The following is a 25,196-nucleotide window of genomic DNA, read 5'->3' as shown; positions in this document are numbered from 1 at the left end:
CGAGAAGATAATGATACGTTGTGAAAACTTTTCTTTGTAATTTGAGGTTAGAGATACACTCACATAGCTAATTTCTCGTTCTGTCGAAAGAATGTATCGCGAATAGGAGCACTCACACTGTCGAACTTAACTGTCGAGAACATAAAACTCACGTGAGTGAAATTTCGTTGTGATAGTTATGCATACCACTTTTAAATGAGTACTCTATAACGTCTTTTCAATCAGTGCTTTATCCACATATATCATGTGATCTCTGTGACTTTATTTGCAGAGCCGGATGTTACTCTTAACGTTACTTTAGCGTAATTTTGCATTGCAAACAACATTTGTTAAATCGAATGTGTTGCGGTTTGTCTCAGCGGTATACCGTAAAAGACGGATAAATTGCGCTATGGTAGCACTTTTATCGTGTTAACTGATCCTTCTGTCGCTTCGTGGTAGAACAAGCTCATGTCTGTATCTTATCTTTCTCAGTGTTGTTGACAAATATAGTACCCTGTCTAACAATGATAGTTACACTCTGATGGTACTTTTGTAAGCTGAATTTCGGTTAACCGAATGGATTAACACAGTAGAAATTATACAATATTGTACGTTTCATTTATAACTTTTATCATGCACTATAATATAGGTGAGAAAAATCGTATCAAACAATTCTAGTTACGAAAGAATGTGATTATGTAACTACTTTTATTTTACGAAATCTCTGGAATGACGAATTAAAGATCCTGTCATTACCGATCAGACATTGCGCTCTGGTCTTATAGAGAGCTGCAGAGGAATTAGATCACTGTCAGGAACGTTAAATGGAAAGAACATAATGTGACGCAAAACTGGCTCTTGGCAGTAAATCACCAGCAATTTGCGGCGAAGAAACACCAGAATGCGCCACTGTTTGATCACTGCATAGCCGGCATTCTTCCGTACGTATCTTTGGTCACGTGCTCGCTAGTAACGCTCCAGAACGATCCAAGCGCAAAACATTATTGCGCAGAATTTGTTGTCGTCAAAGATGTTCAGAGAATTCAGACGACTGATCAGAAAATTACTTTAGCGGGAGAAATACGTCAAATATGCTGGATCCACGTCCTCCAGTGCTGCTACTGTACGCCGTACCAACGGCTGGCGCATTCCGGACGTGACGAGCATATGTTATTTTCTGTAGGCACTGCATTAACTGCTATGAAGGAAACATAAGTGTTTCAATTTCTCGTTTTTCTTGACAAGAAGCAAATTTGTCGTACCCGTTATTGACCACCATGTAGGTCGGCTTCGTATCAACGATTTCCCTTGTATTTTTTAAGTGAGGGTTTCGATGGACCCCAAGTGGCTATATCTACATCTGCGTGCATACTCCTCTTTGCGGGAGTCTGTACGACAGTCAATGTCAGGGGACTACGTGAAGATAATTTGCCGACAGGTTAGCGTTGCCCTCTATTCTTCCATCAGTCGCGCAGCGTGTCCTATGTCCTCGCTACTATTCTTTAAAACTGATGTGCCAAGCTTTGTGGTGAAAAGCGTGTTGTTAGGCATGTATTTCAAGACAAACAGAACGATGATCCTCGCTTTTCTAGGTGCATGCAGGCATTGAAGGAAAAGATCACATCAGAAATTCAGTAGTGAAGACGGCACAACTTTCATACACGTTTCTTACACCACTGTAACGCTATCACACATTGTAGGTTTTCCTGGACCGTGTTAACTTCGCTAACAACTTCCGAGCAGACAGGCCGTGGTCGATGTGAAAAACTTTCCCGTAACGTTTCGTCTCCGGCTGCGGGAGACATCCTCGAAGGTGAATCGGCGGAGAATGCCTTTGGTAGGCCTCTGTTGGTCCATCATGGACACGGGACGGCGGCTGGTTAAGCAACTCTCAATGTCAATGAAATTCACCAACAGCCGTGTGTGTTATGTTATTTATTTTTATTTTGAAGGCATTTCAGTGTGCCATCTTCAGGCCCAATATGCATCTCTCCAAATATACTACATGTCATATAGAGCCATCAATCTCTACCAACAGTTGCATGAAGATAGCGTAGTGAAATGCTGAAACTGGTAGCCTTCGAAATAAAATAAAATCTTAAGATACACGGCTGTTGGTATATTACATTAACATTGACAGTTGTCTGTGGTGGTGCCAACATTCTCGGTTGCAAGTAATCGATTGTCACCCTGTCGATGTAAGTCTACATCCACATTTTATCTAATTTGAAACCTTCCTCTTTCCTATTAAATTTATTACGGTGTTTACAAACCGTATAAACCTCTCTATACCTGCGTACATGGTAATGATATGTTTTCGATATGATGTTCGTCTCACTGAATTTTATTTCATGAGTACACTCTTAGTACACACGTTCTGCTATAGCTGATTTTTCCATATGTCCAGGACGGCAGTTCTTCTTATATTCAGCTCTTATGGTCAACTTCAATGGCTGCTAGAAAAAGACCAGCTAGGTGGTATCGCTATGCTGATGATACTTACGTGATACATGGTGCAAAAGAGTTGAATGCCTTCTTGATACACCTTCATAATATCAACCAAAATATCCAGTTTACTAGAATGTAATCAAACGAGTGGATGAGTCGTCGGGCCACAAGGTGCATAAAAAATCCACACATACCAGTCGTTACCTTTATAAAAATCCTAACCACAACTCCAGACAAAAATGAGGTGTTACAAAAGCCTTGATGAATAGGGCTCACAATATTTGTGAACCGTTTTATTTACAAGATGAGGTTCTTTAAGAAGGTTACTTATTTTGACAAGGAGATGGGTCGGCCTCTTCACCCTAGGGGGAGAATCAGGATCAAAGAGGAAAAATGGCCGTCCAAGTGGAAAGTTTTTCTTCTGTTTGTTACCAAGATTGAAGATTGCGTTGTGAAAGTATTGAACAAGAACTGAGATTAAAATTTTTCAAACTCAACATGAAATTAAAATTACATTTAAGAACTGCAAAATATATATAACATCCTTTAGTTACTCTGGGAGCATATAAAACTCCTTATAGTTGCGGACTAATGTGTACTGGTACCGCAAAAAGAACCGTTACACCCGTTTACTTGAACATAAGAGGAACTGCATTTTGGGGCCTATGGACAAATCAGTCATAGCAGTGTACCAAAAAAATAAAATTCAGTGGGCGTCATATAGAAAAAATCGCATTATCACGCACGCATATATACAGGGTGGTCCATTGATAGTGACCGGGCCAAATATCTCACGAAATAAGCATTAAACGAAAAAACTACAAAGGACGAAACTCGTCTAGCTTGAAGGGGGAAACCAATGGCGCTATGGTTGGCCTCTTAGATGGCGCTGCCGTAGGTCAAATGGATATCAACTACGTTGTTTTTAAAATAGGAACCTCCATTTTTATTAATATTCGTGTAGTACGTAAAGAAATATGAATGCTTTAGTTGGGCCACTTTTTTCGCTTTGTAATAGATGGCGCTGTAATAGTCACAAACGTATAAGAACGTGGTATCAGGTGACATTCCGCCAGTGCGGACGGTATTTGCTTCGTGATACATTACCCGTGTTAAAATGGACCGTTTACCAATTGTGGAAAAGTCGATATCGTGTTGATGTATTCCTATTGTGATCAAAATGCCCAACGGGCGTGTACTATGTATGCTGCTCGGTATCCTGGACATCATCCAAGCGTCCAGACCGTTCGCCGGATAGTTACGTTGTTTAAGGAAACAGGAACTGTTCAGCCAGATGTGAAACGTCAACGACGACCTGCAACAAATGATGAGGTCCAAGTAGGTGTTTTAGCTGCGGTCGCGGCTAATCCGCACATCAGTAGCAGACAAATTGCGGGAGAATCGGGAATCTCAAAAACGTCGGTGTTGAGAATGCTATATCAACATCGATTGCACCCGTACCATATTTCTATGCACCAGGAATTGCATGGCGACGACTTTGAGCGTCGTGTACAGTTCTGCCACTGGGCACAAGAGAAATTATTGGACGATGACAGATTTTTTGCACGCGTTCTATTTAGCGACGAAACGTCATTCACCAACAGCGGTAACCTAAACCGGAATAATATGCAGTATTGGGCAACGGAAAATCCACAATGGCTGCGAGAAGTGGAACATCAGCGACCTTGGAGGGTTAATGTATGGTGCGGCATTATGGGAGGAAGGATAATTGGCCGTCATTTTATCGATGGCAATCTAAATGGTGCAATGTATGCTGATTTCCTACGTAATGCTCTACCGATGTTACTACAAGATGTTTCACTGTATGACAGAATGGTGATGTACTTCCAACATGATGGATGTCCGGCGCATAGATCGCGTGCGGTTGAAGCGGTATTGAATAGCGTATTTCATGACAGGTGGATTGGTCGAGGAAGCACCATACATACCATGGCCCGCACGTTCACCGGATCCAACGTCCCCGGATTTCTATCTGGGGGAAAGTTGAAAGATATTTGCTATCGTGATCCACCGACAGCGCCTGACAACATGCGTGCCGGCCGTTGTGGCCGAGCGGTTATGGGCGCTTCAGTCCGAAACCGCGCGACCGCTACGGTCGCAGGTTCGAATCCTGCCTCGGGCATGGATGTGTGTGATGTACTTAGGTTAGTTAGGTTTAAGTAGTTCTAAGTTCTAGGGGACTGATGACCTCAGATGTTAAGTCCCATAGTGCTCAGAGCCATTTCAACCATTTTGAAGAACATGCGTCAGCGCATTGTCAATGCATGTGCGAACATTACGGAAGGCGAACTACTCGCTGTTGAGAGGAATGTCGTTACACGTATTGCCAAATTCAGTGAGGTCGATGGTCATAATTTTGATCATTTATTGCATTAATGTGATATTTACAGATAATCACGCTGCAACAGCATGCGTTCTCAGAAGTGATTAGTTCACAGAGGTACGTATAACACATTGGAACAACCGAAATAAAATGTTCAAACGTACCTCCGTTCTGTATTTTAACTTAAAAAACCTACCTCTTACCAACTGTTCGTCTAAAATTGTGAGCCACATGTTTGTGACTATTACAGCGCCATCTGTCACAAAGCGAAAAAGTGGTCCAACTAAAGCATTCATATTTCCTTACGTACTACACGAATACGTAATAAAAAAGGGGGTTGCTATTTAAAAAAACGCAGTTGATATCCGTTTGACCTATGGTAGCGCCATGTAGCGGGCCAACCATAGCGCCATTTGGGTTTTCCTTCAAGCTAGACAAGTTTAGTTCTTTGTAGCTTTATTCGTTTGACCCTTATTTCGTGAGATATTTGGCCCGGTCACGATCAATGGACCACCCTGTAGAGAGGTTATTAAGATGTATAAACACTGTTATAAATTTAACGGAAAAGAGGGCGGTTTCAAAGCAGATAAAATATGGGTACTGACATTGCGCCGATAGAATGAAGGAGATTCCGTTCACTAGAGAATGTTGCCACTATAAGAGATAGTGTTATAGGTGGCGTCACGTGATGGACTGTCGTGCTCACTATACTGCCTATCCATTCCGCGGTTCTATAATTTCGATTACAGGACGCCGCATCACTTCCGAGGATGTCTGCTGCACACGGACACGGAAAGATAGGTGAAAGTCTCACATATCGACCACGGCCTGTCAGCCCAGGAAGTATCCAGTGAGGAACACTGTGCACGATCCTATCTCCATGACAGGCAGAGATATCCTGCTGGAAGATCCTATCGCCGTCGGACAAAACATCTACCATGGGAGCATAAAGGTGGTCCACAATAATGTTCATGTAGTCCACAGCCGACACGGCCCCTTCTATTACTATCACAGGTGCCATGGGAGCGCAGTCGAATTTCGCTCATAGTGTAATACCGCCCCCATAGCCTTGCGTCTGCGGCATATTCAATGTCCTTCAGCAGCCGTTCCCCTGGATGACGGTGTATCTATAAACGATCATCAACATGGTGGGATAAGAAACACGTTTAATTCAATCAGGCCATCCGTGCAACCACGATACGATTTTGATGATCTTTAACGTACTGCAATCGGACTTGATAGTGTCGTTGGGTCTGCATGGAAACGCCTAAGAAGCGTCTGCTGCGGAGCCCAATGTCCAACAGTGCGCACTGAAAGAGTGTTTTGTGGCACTTGCGCCTTTAGCCCCATTTCACTCTGTCGTTAGATCTTCCACATCCTCATCTCTCCTAGGTCACAAAGCTGTCAAGCATCCGATCTTCACGTACTGCGATGGGCCGTGAGTGTTCAACACCTTGTCTCCTACTCGTGGTCTCAGAGCGCCTTATTCTCTTTTGGCCCAGCAGCCAACGGAGACAAAAAAAAAAAAAAAAGTCCAACAGGAGAAAAATCGTGTATTTTAGTTATTTAACCTGATCAGATTAGGGCTATAAGGCCTCTCTTACAACGGACCCGCATTTCTCACGTACATTACTTTTTGCCTCATAGTTAACTAAGGAAAATCAGTTTTAATACAGAAATAGTATTAAAATGATTAGAGTATTCATAGAGAAAATATGAATAAATAACACTAATTAAAAACTAATAAAGTTCATACTGGCAATACTTACATTACTGCTGCTGCTGCCGCTAGTAATGATAATTATTATTAGTATAATAATAATAATGACAATATAAACAATAATGATAGGTCGGATACAAAATGAATTGATGTTGTTGCTATGGTCTTCAGTCCTGAGACTGGTTTGATGCAGCTCTCCATGCTACCATATCCTGTGCAAGCTTCTTCATCTCCCAGTACTTACTGCAACCTACATCCTTCTGAATCTGCTTAGTGTATTCATCTCTTGGTCTCCCTCTACGATTTTTACCCTCCACGCTGCCCTCCAATGCTAAATTTGTGACCCCTTGATGCCTCAGAACATGTCCCACTAACCGGTCCCTTCTTTTTGTCAAGCTATGCCACAAACTCCTCTTCTCCCTAATTATATTCAATACTTCATCATTAGTTATGTGATCTACCCACCTAATCTTCAGCGTTCTTCTGTAGCACCACATTTCGAAAGCTTCTATTCTCTTCTTGTCCAAACTATTTATCGTCCATATTTCACTTCCATATATGGCTACACTCCATACAAATTCTTTCAGAAACGACGTCCTGACATTTAAATCTATACTCGATGTTAACAAATTTCTCTTCTTCAGAAACGCTTTCCTTGCCATTGCCAGTCTACATTTTATATCTTCTCTACTTCGACCATCATCAGTTATTTTGCTCCCCAAATAGCAGAACTCCTTTACTACTTTAAGTGTCTCATTTCCTAATCTAATTCCCTCAGCATCACCCGACTTAATTCGACTACATTCCATTATCCTCGTTTTGCTTTTGTTGATGTTCATCTTATATCCTCCTTTCAAGACACTATCCATTCCGTTCAACTGTTCTTCCAAGTCCTTTGCTGTCTCTGATAGAATTACAATGTCATCAGCGAACCTCAAAGTTTTTATTTCTTCTCCATGTATTTTAATACCTACTCCGAATTTTTCTTTTGTTTCCTTTACTGCTTGCTCAATATACAGATTGATTACTCTTATAACTGACATCTGGTTTCTGTACAAATTGTAAATAGCCTTTCGCTCCCTGTATTTTAACCCCGCCACCTTTAGAATTTGAAAGATAATATTCCAGTCAACATTGTCAAAACTTTCTCTAATCTACAAATGCTAGAAACCTAGGTTTGCCTTTCCTTAATCTTTCTTCTAAGATAAGTCGTATGGTCAGTATTGCCTCACGTATTCCAATATTTCTACGGAATCCAAACTGATCTTCCCCGAGGTCGGCTTCTACCAGTTTTTCCATTCGTCTGTAAATAATTCGCGTTAGTATTTTGCAGCTGTGACTTATTAAACTGATAGTTCGGTAATTTTCACATCTGTCAACGCCTGCTTTCTTTGGGATTGGAATTATTATATTCTTCTTGAAGTCTGAGGGTATTTCGCCTGTCTCATACATCTTGCTCACCAGATGGTAGAGTTTTGTCAGGACTGGCTCTCCCAAGGCCGTCAGTAGTTCTAATGGATGTTGTCTACTCCCGGGGCCTTATTTCGGCTCAGGTCTTTCAGTGATCTGTCAAATTCTTCACGCAGTATCGTATCTCCCATTTCATCTTCATCTACATCCTCTTCCATTTCCATAATATTGTCCTCAAGTACATCGCCCTTGTATAGACCCTCTGTATACTCCTTCCACCTTTCTGCTTTCCCTTCTTTGCTTAGAACTGGGTTTCCATCTGAGCCCTTGACATTCATACAAGTGGTTCTCTTTTCTCCAAAGGTCTCTTTAATTTTCCTGTAGGCAGTATCTATCTTACCCCTAGTGAGATAAGCCTCTACATCCTTACATTTGTCCTCTAGCCATGCCTGCTTAGCCATTTTGCACTTCCTGTCTATCTCAATTTTGAGACGTTTGTATTCCTTTTTGCCTGCTTCATTTACTGCATTTTTATATTTTCTTCTTTCATCAATTAAATTAAGTATTTCTTCTGTTACACAAGGATTCCTACTAGCCCTCGTCTTTTTACCGACTTGATACTCTGCTGCCTTCACTACTTCATCCCCCAGAGCTACCCATTCTTCTTCTACTGTACTTCTTTCCCCCGTTCCTGTCAATTGTTTCCTTATGCTCTCCCTGAAACTCTGTACAACCTCTGCTTTAGTCAGATTATCCAGGTCCCATCTCCTTAAATTCCCACCTTTGAATTGATAGTTGTACGAAATAGATGTTTTCTGATATAGCGAGTTTTGGGGAAAGGAAGAATACTGGGAAATGAGGAAGATTTGGCTGGTAAAAAAATTGTACAGAGTTGCGAGTGCTTCAGTGATATGCCACTAACTGTCTTCTGAAGCTGGAGATGTTATACATTTCTCTAATATAATGGGGGAGGTTATTCCAGAGTCGGGTTCTTGCGACTGACAAGGACTTGGGAAAAGTGGCTGAACGATGGAGTGGGACAGAAAGGCTTTTGCTCTGATGGGAACGGGTATTTCTGCCATGTTGTTCGGACAAGAGTGTCAAGGTAAGGGGAGATATGAGGGGCAGTCTACGTTAATAAGACAACAGAGGAGACAGAATATACGGAAATCTATGTGCTTGTCTGCACACAGCCAGGATAGCAGTGTATATGATGGTTAAATATGAGCAAAGAGCAGATACACCGAACACAGGCATTCACAACGCTTTAGGCGCTGTGAGCTTTCCTGAGAAACACTTTGCAGAATAACACCGCCATAATCAATAACTTGAAGTAAAGGGTGATTATAATTGAGTTAAACTTTCAAAACGCTGTAGAAGTAACACCACTGTTCAGAATGACATCAAATTGTAACGGAATATTATCGGCGAAGGGGAAAAACATATGGGAGAAGAAAAAAAAAAGTAGTGTGAAAATTGATCAATAAATAGATGGCACTGTATGTTTCAGAATATGTAAATGAAAACACCTGTCATGCGCACGACCGATTGAAGTTGGTATAAACACGCCGGGTACACAGCTTGTCTTCCTTTCGCGTCTGCGATGTTCGCCATGACTGTCTCAATGAAGGATCGCGCTCTGCTTGTAAAGCTGTATTACGAAAATTATGACTGTGTACACACGTCGCTCTGAAGAAGTTCCGGACACTGAAGGCTATGAAAAAAGGCGTTGATCCGATGACTGCTGTGGATCTGGAGAAAATGATTCGGAAATTCGAAAAGACGGGTTCTTTTGGTGTGCAATCTGGTAGAAGGAGGAAACGAGTTAATTCGACGTCAGTGGAAGCAGTGGCCATAGCAATGCAGGAGGAGAAGATTGGTGGTGTGCAAACGTGTAGTGCACGGAGAATTGCCTGAATATTGGACATACCCGTGAGCACGGTGCGTAAAATAGTACGAAACATCCTTCTTTGCTATCCATTTAAAATTACCCATGTAAGCAAGTTGCTTCCTGTTGACCTGCCAGCAAGAGAGACCTTTGCTTTAGAATTTCTTGCTGGCATGGAAGTGGACAATGACTGGCGTAGAAGATTTTGTGGACAGACAAAGCCCATTTCCATCTGACAGGATATGTCAATACACAGAATTGTCGAATATGGGCAATGGAAAATCCACACGCATATCAACCAATACCACTTCATCCTGAAAAGATCACTGTGTGGTGCGAGTTTACGGCATCATTTATCATTTACCTGTATCGTCAATGATGGGTGTCTTTTGCGCAACCTCGTCATTCCAGCTGGTTGTGTGGATGGGATCATTTTTGTGCAAGATGGCGCACTCCGCACTTTGCAAATCCAGTTAAGCAGCTGCTGAAGCGCCACTTCGGAAATGCTAGAATTATCAGCCGCCATTTCTCTACAGCTTGGCCGTCCCGATCACCTGATCTTAACCCGTGTAACTTCTGGCTGTGCGGCTATCTGAAAGATGTGTTGAGTGTTCCGATTTCAAACTTAGCTGCGTTGAAGGCATGTATTGCGCAGCGCGTTCTGAACGTGACCCCGGAAACACTTCGAAAACGTGGGGAACATGCTGTTTCTAGAGATCAACTTGTTTCAGAAAACGGTGGACAGCATATTGAATATGTTTCGCGCCAGTCACACGGAAATTAATAATCCGATTTGATTCAGATTTATGTTTTTTATGTGGCTTTTGGCATCAGGACAATTAAAAATCGATGTGATTGATCCTTTTTATGCGGTTTTTGGCCTCAGGAAAATTAAAAACCGATGTGAGTGCTGCTTTTTATGCGGTTTCTTGCCTCAGAACAATTAAAAACCGGTAAATTCCCATCCCATGTGATATGACCTTGCCGTGGTGGATGGGCTTACGTAACTAACAGTATCACACATGTACACACATAACACACTCAGTAGCACAGTTTGTTTAACGTCAAACGTACATATTAGGCATTGTTGTATGTATCATTTGTCATTGTAGTCGACACTATTAAATTATGATATTTACAGCGCGGTGTATTGCTGCATTTTGTAACTATTTATTTTTCTTCTGCCATACGTTTTCCCCCTTCTGCGATAACATTCCGTAGCAATTTGACGCTACTCTGACTAGTGGTGTTATTTCTATAGAGGCTTGAATTATAATCACCCAGTATAAGTGGTTGTACAACTTTCTTTTTCAGATCAAGCATTTTATATTTTTGCAGAGCATAGGGGGAACTGGAAATTGGGGGTAAGATGATATGTGACCAAACTGCTCAGGCCATCAGTCCCTAAGCTTGCACACTACTTTAATCTAACTTTAGCTAAAAAAAAAAAGGACAACACACCCACCCACGCCCGAGGGAGGACTCGAAGCTCCGACGGGGGAGCCGCGCGGACCGTTATAGGCGCCCTAGATCGCGCGGCTACCCCGCGCGGCCATAGGGAGATGCTGATGCCTTGTTGCACACTGTAGTTACATGCTCAGTCGAATTTAGATTTTCATCTATTATTACTCCTAGGCTCATTGTAGAGGGAGAGAAGTTGATATTTACCATATTTGGAATAAGATAGTTGGAATTCCCTATACTTTGGGCCTTTCCTGTACCCATTTTGAGAGTGCACACAGGTCAATACCGAGATTATGGAGAAGTCTTCAGATTTATGGGTTTTGCACTTAGATACAAATGGAAGTCATCAGCGCAGATGTGGTATTTGCAGCAGGACGTAACCGATGACATATCGTTGACATACAGTGAAAACAGTATAGAACCTAATACCAAACTCTCGGGGACACTTTAAACTAGCTGCCTCCATTGTGACTTTATTGTGCCGGACATGACAGTCACAAATTTTGGTACAGTGGTAGGGATGGGGCGTATGGGGGTGGGAGAAGGGGGTGGGGACGGCCAAGAACAACATACTAGAAATTCTGACGTTTGGTGTGAGTGTGAGGATGGAGGGAAGGCGTTTAAAAGTCGTTTTCAATGTTTTACTTGAATAACTCGGAAACCACAGAGTCTAGCTAAAATGTTTCCCAGCAAAAATTAAACTACATTAAATTATCTACAAAAGAAGTCGTATTCATTTTCTCCATTACTGTTAGAGTCCATATTGCAGGAGATGGAAAAATCACGGATTGTTAAAAATTGTGCTTTAATGGTGCATTATTAAATCAAGTGGATTGAGAGCAAACTTTAAATGTATATACCTCATCTAAGTACAATAAGGAGAGTATTAACAGGTGCGGCGCACTGGAGGAGCGAAGGGGGGGGGGGGGGCAAATGGAGATGCGTTGGAGAAGTGATCATGACATTCCTTCCTTCGTAGGTCAATTTGCAAACTGAAGAGCGAACAGGCGAATCTGCACTCTCTCTACCCCACCACGACACAAGAAGCAACTACAGAGTGTTCCACTAAGTTTTAGGCCGGCCGCTGTGACCGAGCGGTTCTAGGCGCTTCAGTATGGAACCACGCTATTGCTACGGTCACAGGTTCGAATCCTGCCTCGGGCATGGATGTGTGTGATGTCCTTAGGTAGGTTTAAGTAGTTCTAAGTCTAGGAGACTGATGACCTCAGATGTTAAGTCCCACAGTGCTTAGAGCCATTTGAACCAAGTTGTACCGACCGCAGATCGCGTTATGAATCACAGAGACGCTGTGCGCAGACACGCCTGGGCGGTGTTTAATTTTCACGAAGTGCTTTAACACTATATGGAATGCAGACGAGAGTTACTAATAACACTAACGCAAGAAAGCCATCTGGGGAGATTCTGTGCAAATTTCTGCACACTGTTCTAAACAGGTAGAGGATAAACTGGTTCTTAGTCATCCTGTAAGAGAGCTGCAGCGTGATTTCGGAGAAAGCAATTTCCCCCACAACTAGCACTGCTTGTGTTTCTGTTTCCATACTGGTTATATCTGCCCAGAATCTGCTGTCCACTTCTACTCGTATTATGGAAGTTGAAAAAATACCTTCACCGAGATATAATTTTGTATAATGGAATTATTTTCTGTTTATTAAATTAGTCTTATCTGCAGTCATTAAGTCAGACCTTACGTAAAATACGTTCCTATAAACAGTGGCAGATAAGGAATTAATTTGTAAGTTTTATGTTGTCAGTAATCTATATACTGATGATAGGAAAGGGATTGGATTGGGGAATGTGGCATTTCCTGCTACTGCCTATTATCGACAGCGTATTGCGAAATCACTTAACCATGTTGTAGTCACTTGGTTGTGGATTAATGAATGACCAGACACTTAGTGCACTTATCCCACCATTAACGTGTTACAGGTAGACATGAATCTCTTCCATTCAGGAAATGCTGGCACTTGTAGAGTCAGCTGCACTGGGTGTAACTACTTCCATACATCCGTAGTTTATCTTCCAAGGTAAGTTTTAATATGTCTGATGGAATAGGATTGATCATGTTTATGTCTAGAAAAGTAATATGCTGTGACGCATTATTTGATTTATGCTAAAATATCTGATGTTCTAAGATTCCCACATATGTTACAGAGGATGCTAAGATAAGCCTATGTACCTCTTCTGATGTTGAAATAACTGAGGTTGGGGTGATACATTTGATGTGCCCTATGCTGTAAAACCTGTTCCAGCCAATGGCATTGACGATAATGAAATAACCATTGTCGAATACATATTGACAGCATGCTACAAAAAAAAAAAAAAATGGTTCAAATGGCTCTGAGCACTATGGGACTTAACTTCTGAGGTCATCAGTCCCCTAGGACTTGGAACTACTTAAACCTAACTAACCTAAGGACATCACACACATCCATGCCCTAGGCAGGATTCGAACCTGCAGCCGTAGCGGTCGCGCGGTTAAAGACTGTAGCGCCTAGATCTGCTCGGTCACTTCGGCCGGCAGCATGTTACACTCTGGCATGCTCTTCAGCGTGGTAGGCAGTTAACAGCTCCTTAATATCTCACTTACCAACTGCAAATTAGTACAAATTCGATAAACTGACAATAGTTCCACTACATAAACTAGAGCTCAGTGATGTTATTTTGTCTACTCACATAAGAGAACTATACAAGAAGTGCTGGGGAGATACAGTCTGTTTGTAAACTGGAAATCGAACAGCGCTGTTGGTGGTGGAGGTTCTGTCCCCATTTGTTTCTTAGGTTGGTATTATTAGCAAGATTTGTCTCTATTCAATGTAGTATTAAAGTATTTTATCGAAAATAAACACCCACCTCCCCGCCAGACATGTTCTTACACTACCGCTGAAGGGCCGGTATAACTTTGCGGAACACTCAGTAGTTGCTTCTTGTGATTTAGTGGGGTAGAGAGAGCGTGGACTCTCCTGCTTGGTTTCCAGTTTGCAGACATACGAGATAGAAAAGAGCGCGACTACAATTCGGCTACTATCTTCCCTCGACCATCTATACTTCACCCCTGCACTCTCTCTTCAGCCTGTCACATCCGTAGAACGCACTTTATTCCTTAATAGGTATTTAATGTACGTAGGTGTAGTACACACATCTAACGTTTGTTGTATGTCCATGACTGATATCAGGAAGGACATCGGTTTTTCAAAGGACATGATTATAAAAACCTGTGACTTCATGCACTGAAAGCTGCAATAAAAATTTTCACAGTGAAAACGGTGTTTTTTTATAGTGAGCATGACTTCCAGTCCCATAAGATGTTATCATATGAGAGCTTAGATAAAATGATAGTGCAAATGAAAAGGTATCTTGGAGATCTTCACAATATTCAGTTTATAGAGTTGCTTGATAAGAATCAGATTGGAAGTTATAGATCGATTTTCCCAACAATGAAACTGAATGGTCTTCTAGCAACTTATCCATTTTTCAACGAAGTACTGGAAAATAAGTTAGGAAATACTTACATTGACTAAAATAAATATTTACCACCTGAAGATCTTCTTAAATTCGTAATTAACAATGATCTTCAACATATTTAGAACGAAGTAACAAAGCTTATCAAATTGATTCTTACAATCCCTGTCACTTGCGGGCTTTCAATAACTACGCACCCTCTTACTCAGAGTGTAATACTAAAAGTTTTGGCTGGTTTTGTTGTCTAGGGGCCGGAATACGTAGTTGACGCATTACAGGCCAAATATTGCTAAGTCTGCAGTATACCATAAGAATGTACACATGAATCGAATGGTCGAATGTTTCTATCACTCGGCAAGTGCGAATTATGAAAGTAGCATATAAATTTATAAATGATAGATTGCAATTAAATAAAATCTGCAGGTACTATCCTAACGACTTTAAATGATGAGTGCGATAGTGGAAGTGCTTTCTGAATGCGGTATATTTCTGCAAAAAACTTATTGGTGTCGATGGTCCAGCAATTAAATAAAATATAACTTGAATAACAGGGAAACAATAGATTCCTACAGCCCGTAATTAGTTATGAACAACAACACAGCTCACGAGATATTCACTTCTGAACACACTCTACGTCTTCACTTTAAAAGCCACGGAAATCTTACAGGTACACAAGTCGTCACTCCAAAGTATTTCTATCTGCCGCGACCACGCGCAAAACCGCTTCACAGTCTGCAGGTTTCTCCCGCGACTGAGCGTCCGTCGCGCTATACTGTCCACGTCCAGCACTCACTCGCTTCCTGTGTCGTACTCCCCGACTCCCCGTGTCCTCTCCCATATTGTCTCTCGCACCGCACTCTTCCGAACTCCTCAATCACGAGCGCTGCGATTGGCTACAGCGCTCGCGCCATGTCTTCAAGTCAACGCACCCACACACAAACGTATTGAAACACATACGAAATGCTGGATTTACATTTAAACAACTTGAAATTAAATAACTATTCCTACAACTGGACCATAAACACGCTCTAACACACATGATTAGATTCATAAACACGTTAAATAAACATGTATCAAGGGAATAGAACAAAAGGTAGGCCAGGAGCTTACTGTCTCTGTGCTTTCTAAAATACAGTAAATATTTAACCAATTTCTTCATGAATAGAATATATCTGATATAAACAAAGACATAGATGAATAAATATGTTTATAAGCAAGCTGCTACCATTTTTTCGTGTAACTGTGGAGTACTTATGGCCTGACGCGATCGATAGTAATCGGCCACTTTGACCTAAATAACTCATGTACTATTCAAGTTACATGCCTGAAATTCATACCAATTTAGGATTACACTAGTAGCTTTTTAAAGACATGGCGATCGACCAAATCGGATGGAGCTTTTATATTTTCAAAATTCAAAAAATTGGCTCTGAGCACTATGGGACTTAACTTCTGAGGTCATCAGTCCCCTAGAACTTAGAACTACTTAAACCTAACTAACCTAAGGGCATCACACACATCAATGCGCGAGGCAGTATTCGAACCTGCAACCGTAGCGGTCGCGCAGTTCCAGACTGTAGTGCCTAGAACCGCTCGGCCACCCCGGCCGGCTTTCAAAATTCGTTGAGGAATGTTACTTGTATAATTTACTGTCAGATACAAAACTTTAAACTAATATAGATATTTAAAATCTGATTACACCATCAGAATCGTCGTGCAAATAATAGTAATGTACGCGTTCCTTTTTGAGGCATCATGATTCATCTGGCCACTGTTAATTTCACAAAGTCCGCCATCTTAGGCACTCCCGGCGTGTCTCCTACGTCAACATAGCGTCACCATGGAATTCCCAGTCATGTGGACCCCTGTTTCTTCGGCCAGCGTCCGGCACCACGTGGTCGGCCTGCCGATCTGCCCGTGCGTCCGCTGCTTCCTCCAAACTCAGAATATTTTCGGGGCACGACGACTCACCCATTACCTCACACACTACAGCTTCTTCTGAAAGAAATACGAGCATCCTTAACAGCATTAAAAATTGCCTTCTTATTCCAATTACAAGTGATGGGCTATGTTCTCTCTGCACAACTACCACTGAAGAAGATGGTTAAACAAGTTTCAAGCGATCAGAAATTTAAAGATACGTGGTTGACATGATTCCTACCGAGAGGAATCGACGCAGCATCTCCTGTATAAAAAGATAAAAGGTGAGCCTACGCAAAGTTAATCCATTAGCTTCGCCAGTAGTTACTCCCGTTCAAACGATGCGTGGATTTCCTCCTCCAGTGCGGTACTGTTGCAGCTAGCAAGCCAGAAACGCAGCCAACAACGATCATGGATAGGCCAGTAGACAGTACCACTGAGAGTTCAACTGACCTGGAGCGACTTCGATTCCAGTTTGCCACCGACAATAGAAGATGAATCTTCCTCGATGACAGACAGTAACGTTGATGGAACGCCAGAGAAACGACTGTCTGGATTGTAGCATTATAGCATATTCATTTATTTACAGTGCTCTACAGTTTAGCCTTGAGAGTCGTTTTCCAGATGTATATATGAGTACAACCTGCGATAGTAACAACAATATCAGAAATTGGCTCCGTCTTGATGCAGAACGCCTTATTATTCGTTAATTTCTTTATTCTCCCAAACTAGTTTCGGCGACAAATGTCACCATCATCAGTGGTATTTTTAATCTAAAACATGCAGAAATTAGCATGGTTATAGAAACACAGTGGCATATTATCACATTTTTGGTTGGTTGGTTCTGAGCACTATGGGACTTAACATCTGTGGTCATCAGTCCCCTAGAACTTAGAACTACTTAAACCTAACTAACCTAAGGACATCACACACATCCATGCCCGAGGCAGGATTCGAACCTGCGACCGTAGCAGTCGCGCGGTTCCGGACTGTGCGCCTAGAACCGCTAGACCACCGCGGCCGGCATCACATTTTTAACTATTCGTTTTTTGAAATATTGTTTTCTATGGATACTTTCATACTACCTTATTTATTGTATGTTACAGCATGTTTTTGAGAATTATTGTCGCTGTTTTTCGACATATTTTCTGTGCGATTCTTTTTTTTCTGATGCCGTTTTTACTCAGCGAACATGTCATCTCCAGCTGTGTGAGCGGCTGTTAGTAAACAAAATATTAAAAGATGAACTTCGTATGTCAGCAATATGCACTTGGGGTTGCGGTATTGTTGTGGAATCCATCTATTTGGTGTGTACTGAGCTGTAACTTAGCTATTCGCGTACTCACGTTCGTTGGATGGTATGGAGCTGATTATACGGCTTTTGTTCATTAGATGTTCTGCAAAAGTTGAATGTGTGCTGTCACTCTTTAGAGCCCTCATGTGCTCTGTGTACTTCGTTCGGAAGTTTCTGCTTGTTTGACCTATGTATTGGACCTGGCAGGAGTTGCAAGTTCAAATGGTTCAAATGGCTCTGAGCACTATGGGACTCAACTGCTGAGGTCATTAGTCCCCTAGAACTTAGAACTAGTTAAACCTAACTAACCTAAGGACACCACAAACATCCATGCCCGAGGCAGGATTCGAACCTGCGACCGTAGCGGTCTTGCGGTTCCAGACTGCAGCGTCTTTAACCGCACGGCCACTTCGGCCGGCCGGAGTTGCAAGTGAATTGATATATTCCAGCGTACGGGTCTGAGGTTTTTATGACTGGTCTTTGCCATTTCTGAACTGTATTGTTTGTTCTGAATGTTATTGGAATCCCTTGCTTTCTCAAGATGTTTCCTGTTCTATGTGATAATTCGTAGTTGTATGTTAGTGTGTACCATCTATCTCTTTTTTCTGAAGTGGTGTGATCTGCTGTGTTTATCTGTGTGTACTGCATATTTCAGTTTTACCTTGTTGCTGAGCTTGTTTGTGATGTCTGTTTTGTAGTCGTTTTCAACAGCAATTTGTTTGATTATATTTAGTTCCTGTGTGTAGTTTCCTGGTTTAAGAGGTGTTCTGTTTATCCTGTGGAGCATGTGTGAAACTGCCATATTTGAGCACTGTTGGGTGGTTGGATGAGTTGTGGGTAGCAGTGCTTGTGGATGTGGGTTTTCTGTAGATGGAGAATTCACGTTGGTGGTTGTTTCTTGTAACTGTAAGACCCAAGAAATTTAGTTTGTTTTTTTCTATTTCCATTGTGAAGTGGATTTGTGGATGTACTGTGTTGATGTTGCTGTGTAGCTCTTCTATCCTGTTATGTGTTTCATCTACAAGACAGATTATGTCATCCATATATCGGTACCAGTAGATTATTTTCTACCCTCCTTGTTTTACAATGTTATTGAATAATGTGTTCTCTATATGGTCCAAGAAAATGTTGGCTAAGGTTCCTCTGATGGGGGACCCCGTGGGTAGCCCCTCCTGTTGCAAACAGTGTTGCAAAAGTGTTTACACTTGGGTCAGGTTTCAAAAATTCATTACGTAATTCCCTAATCTTAGAAGGTTTACCGTTTTATCAGACGTCAATGAAAGGCATGAGAGAAGGCGTATCTAGTAGTATAGCTATCCGGCGTACCACTTATAAATGCACAGTTAGCTCCTACAAGAACCAACATGAACGTTTAATCAGATATAAAAAGGAAAACGTTGTCCTAATCTTTTATATTATTGTCATATTATGTTAAGTTCCGACAACGAACGTAGTTATTGCTTTTATGAGTTTGTTACCTGCCTATGTAACTGTGTGCATATGCCCACGGAAAACTTACCCTGCGGAGTCATGTGATAGTACTACCGGGTTCTTGTATTTAAATTCTCCCTATTTAACACATTAGAACATGGAAACTAATTACCGTACGAGTACCAAACTTGGTAGTATGAATGTCCAGAATAAGGGGTACATCATTTCCGTGAGTCACAAGGCCACTGTCCAGTTCAAACTATGGCCACCAGGTGCCGTGATCAGTCATCGTGATTCAGTCTCACACACCTGACCTGTCGCAGTGCATTTGTTGACGTCTCAACATGAGCCTGGACAAAAGGAGCAGGACATTACTGGTGCAGCTCTATTACGAAAGCCGGCCGGGGTGGCCGAGCGGTTCTAGGCGCTACAGTCTGGAAACGCGCGACCGCTACGGTCGCAGGTTCGAATCCTGCCTCGGGCATGGATGTGGTGATGTCCATAGGTTAGTTAGGTTTAAGTAGTTCTAAGTTCTAGGGGACTGATGACCTCAAAAGTTAAGTCCCATAGCGCTCAGAGCCATTTGAACCATCTATTACGAAAACAACAGAAACACTGCAGCTGCACTTCGTGAATACCGCCGGCAGAAAGGATTACGGAAGGATCCTCTTTCTCCAACTTCTGTGCAGAGTATGATGAAGAAGTTCGAATCAACTGGAAAACTGGGCGTCGCTCCGGGAAGAGGCCGACGACCAGTTCCACCACAGGTGGTTGATGACATGGCTTTTCCTATGGCAGGGAAAGCTGCGCGGAATTCCCTATAGTCTGGCAATGCGAGTGCAACAACAGTTGAACATCCTGTGGTCCACTGTAAAGAAGGTGTTTCGAACATTCGCAAATGGTATCCGTACTAAAACCAAATCTTACAGCAGCTTGCACCACAGGACGCACAACGATGTGTTGACTTCGCTCTCCACTTTCTCGCAAGGATTGAAGTTGACGAGGGCTGGTGCTGGACCATCCTATGGACACATGAAGCTAATTTTTCTCTCAGGGCTGATGTGAACACATAGTATTGCCAAGGGTGGGGATCTTTACCTCCAGTCACTGTGGATGAAGTTCATTTGTTTGGTGAACGTGTCACCGTATGAGTTGCCTTCACGGCTACATTCATCATTGGCCCATTCTTTTCAGATCAGGTTGGCGCTCAAGGACCAAAGACTTGCAGTGTGACTGTGCAGCGTTACTGCGATCCAGCATGTCTTACCCACCCTACAGGAGAGAGACGTATTGAACTCAACAGTTTTCATGCAAGATAGGACGCCAGCGCACATCGCTCGTGGAATTCATCTGCTTCTCCGAAACACATTTGGTAACGATCGAATTATCAGCCAATCGTTTCCAAATGCTTGGCTGGCACGATCACCTGATCTCACACCCTGTGATTTCTGGTTGTGAGGCCACCTGAAGTACAGGGTTTACCAGGGGAACGTTCACACATGTGCTGATGTGAAGCGCTGCATATCAACATAGGCAGCCAGCATGTTTCGGTCTGCAGTGCAGAATGCAATCCTGCGCTTTCTAAAATCTCCTCGACACTTGATGGACGCCATATTGAGCCCATTTTGTGTCAGTAATGGTACCGGCATGTACTGGTATGATGTACAGTAGCAGCACAATAAAAGTGTTTTAATTGAATTGATTCTGCATTGTTTCTCTTCCCCATGTCCTGGACACTAATACTGCCAAGATTGTTCCTCGTACGGTAATTACTTTCCGTATTGTAACGTGTTAAATGGGAAAAGTTTAATTATAGTGACCCGGTATATCTGCGGTCGCTTAATACTTATCTTGTGGCACCATCATATAACCATAATATTGCGAACCAATTTCACTTTTGACCAAATTAGTGTATCTGTAATATCCTGTACATTTTTCCCTCTATAATATGAAAGAATTCTGTTTTTGCCAGTTACAATGATATTTTAGGATGTGATATCAGCTACAGCGTTTTATAAGCATCAGGCGTACTATTTACACAATACGGTATGGGATGTATAGTATGCAGGAATGTACAGACCTCACTTTGCAACAGCAAATCTCAATCGAATAAACCTCAATTCAATAAATTGGCATTGTAAATTAAGGACTCTGCAACACATAGCAAACTCGCCACAGCGAAGATTCTTCTTACATTTTATATATGGCATGTAGTATTATCCAAATGGGATTTTTCAGGATGGATATTGCTTTTAACCAGTTATATAGTAAAATAATTTATTATTTTAATTCAGCCAAACACGTTTCTTAAGATGTCTGAAAAGAGGAGTTCACTGACATGCCGCTTGTTGAAATTCATCTCGAAATCGTTCTAGGGATTGTACAGTAAAGGAAGATGTGGAGCTACAGACGAATGTTGAAAATTAGGTGGACTGATAAAGTAAGGAATGAGGAGGTTTTGCGCAGAATCGGAGAGGAAAGGAATATATGGAAAACACTGATAAAGGACAAGGCACAGGATTATAGGACATCTGTTAAGCCATCAGGGAATGACTGCCATGGTACTAGAGGGAACTGTAGAGGGTAAAAACTGTGAGGAAGACAGAGGTTGGAGTAGCAAATAATCGAGGACGTAGGTTGCAAGTGCTGCTCTGAGATGAAGAGGTTAGCACAGAGAGGAATTCTTCGCGGTCCGCATCAAACCAGTCAGAAGACTGATGACTAAAGAAAGGAATAAAAAATCGAAATATCTATAAATTTATAAATATCACCACTTAATCTTAAATGCCTTTATGTTAAGCTCATTGTAGATCTGCTCACTGTATTAACACTTTATAATGTACTTATCAAATTATGTGGTCAAGTTATTGCTTTGTAAGAGACATAAAAAGTTGCCAATAAACACTACTTATAAAATCCTGCTTGAAAAAGAATGCTGCAATATTTTCCACTTAGAACTAGTCGCATTTTGTTGCAAACACGTCTTCTTAAGTTTTCCACGCGTGTATCCTTCGACATGTAGCGATCTCAATCAGGACATGTTAGAAATAGCGAAGTGGCTCTGTCTCAGAATCTGGCAGAAAATCCAAATAGATTGAGGTCGTACGTGAAGTACACCAACGACAAGACACAATCAATACTTTTACTACGTGACAGCAATGCTGATGTTAGTGAGGTGAGTGCCACTAAAGCTGAATCGCTAAACATGGTTCCTGAAAGTCCTTCATCAAAGAAGACGTAGTAAATATTCGAAAATTCGAATCAAGAAAGACTGCCTATACGAATAACTTGGAAACAGATGTCTCCGGTGTAGCGAAGTAGTTTAAATCACTTTATAAAGGCAACGCCCCCGGTCCAGGTAGTATACCAGTTAAGTTCCTTTCAGAGTATGCTGGTACAATAGCTCCATGTTTAGCAATCGTATGGAACTGATCTCTCGAAGAAAGATCCGTACCTAATGTCTGGAAAGTTGCACAGATCACGCCAATACCAAAGAAAGGAAATACAAGTAAGCCGCTGAATTAGAGACCCGTATCACTAACGTCAATTTTCTGTAGGATTTTGGAACATATACTGTGTTCGAACATTATGAATTACCTCGAAGGCAACGATTTATTGACAAATAGCCAACATAGATTCAGAAAATAACTTTCTTGTTATCCACAACTAGTTCTTTAATCACGCGAAGTAATGAGTGCTGTCGATAGGATATCTCAGATTCATCCCATACTTTTAGATTTTCAGTAGGCTTTGAACGCTGTTCCTCACAAACGACTTCTAAGCAAATTGCATGCGTACGGAGCAAGGTCTGAATTGTGTGGCAGGGTTCGTGATTTGCTGTCAGAAAGGTCCCAGTTCTTTGTAACTGACAGAAAGTCATCGAGGAAAACGTAAGTAATATCTGGCGTTCCACAGGGATATCTTACAGGCCCTCTGTTGTTCCCGATATATGTAAACGATCTAGTAGACAATCTGAGCAACTGAATCTGATATGATGATGCGGTCATTTACCGTCTCCAAAGTCATCAGATGATCAAAGACGAATCCAAAATGAATTAGAAAAGATAACTGTATGGTGCGATAAGTGGCAACTGACTTTAAATAATGAAAAGTTTGGAGTTATCCACATGAGTACAAAAAAGAATCTCCTAAATGTCGGTTACACGACAACTCACACAAATATGTAGCCAGGCAATTTAACTAACCACTTATGTGTTACCGTTACGATCACATAAATAATGGTTTGGGGAAGGTAAATCAGAGACAGCAGCTTATTTGCAAAAGACTTAGAAGATGCAATAAATCTACTAAAGAGACTGCCTACACTACACTTGTCCACACTCTTCTGGAGTATTGCTACACAGTGTGGGATCCGCATCAGATAGGTTTGAGGGGGGACATCGAGAAAATTCAGCGACGGGCAGCCCGTTTTGTATTACCGCGAAACAGGAGACAGTGCCACATATGTGATACTCGAACTGGGATGGCTATCTTTAAAACAAAGGTGTTTTTCGTTGCAGCAGGACCTCTCATGAAATTTCAATCAGAAACTTTCTCCTCCAAATGCAATAATATTTTGTTGGCGCTCCGTTATATAGGGGAATGGTCACTGCAATAAAATAAGGGAAATCAGATCTCGCAAGGAAAGATTTAAGTGTTTATTTTTCCCGTGCGCTGTTCGAGAGTGGAACGGTAGAGAAATAGACCTAAGGCGTTGGTAGAGGTGTGCCACCATAATAACAGTAAATATGAAAGTGAATTTAAAAATGCTTTTATGTCGCATAAATAACACAGACACAGATGCTATTAAAGCCTTTATTGCGTTCATGACGCGCTACGGGCATAGCTCATTGTCAGATGAGCTGGTGACAAATAACAAAGACAAGTGCAAATAATGATATACAGTACACTCAAACCAAAGAAATCTCAATTGAAATTAGTTGTACACTGTTTTGAAGAACGTAAGTACATACCACCTGAGATCATTACATGCACTGACTAGAACGTTGAAAAATGTCCATACGAAGGTCAAGCAATACAGGCACCGTTAACGAAGCCATAACGTAGTCTTGGATCATTAGAGGGCAGCATTTCTGAGAACATGTAAAATAAAAATGTTAATATAAAACAATAAAAGCTCAGTCACCACTAATGTGCAAGAAGGTTCATTGCAAAAACAGTATAACAGCACAAGTCATTCCATTTACAACATCATATAGAGCCACATTCTGTATGTTTTCTTCATAATTTCAGTAGAGGGCATTACACCCAACACATAGTTAATTAAAATAATTATTTTTCAGTAAGACAAAATTATTTAAATTACACACATCGAAAAAAGTTTTGCGTCACCCCGATTTACAGAACTCCTGAAGAGAGACGTTGACTATGGATATTGTATCACAAAGACAGTCTCTTTGACTGTTCAGAGATGTAATTAAACCCGCCCAAAGATGTAAATAACCATGCATGAGCAGTGCCTATTAGACGGAGGGGGTCAGACAGCCAATCAGCTTCAGTCATTCCACCAGGAAGGAGGTACACGGCTCGTGTTCTCTGTAGTTCAATCATGCCTAGACAGTTAATACCAAGGTTAGATCGCGTTCGCATTGCTACTTTGTGCCAGGAAAGGAAGGGAATGTAAGTGTCCAGGCGTCTCGTAGTGAACCAAAGTGATGATGTTCGGACATGGAGGAGATACAGAAAAACAGGAACTGTCGATGACATGCCTCGCTGTGGCCTTCCGAGGGCTACTACTGCAGTGGATGACCACTACCTACGGTTTATGGCTCGGATGACTACTGACAGCAACGGC

Source organism: Schistocerca serialis, chromosome 9, assembly GCF_023864345.2.
Source record: "Schistocerca serialis cubense isolate TAMUIC-IGC-003099 chromosome 9, iqSchSeri2.2, whole genome shotgun sequence".
NCBI lineage: Eukaryota > Metazoa > Arthropoda > Insecta > Orthoptera > Acrididae > Schistocerca > Schistocerca serialis.
This window is presented reverse-complemented; position numbering follows the sequence as displayed.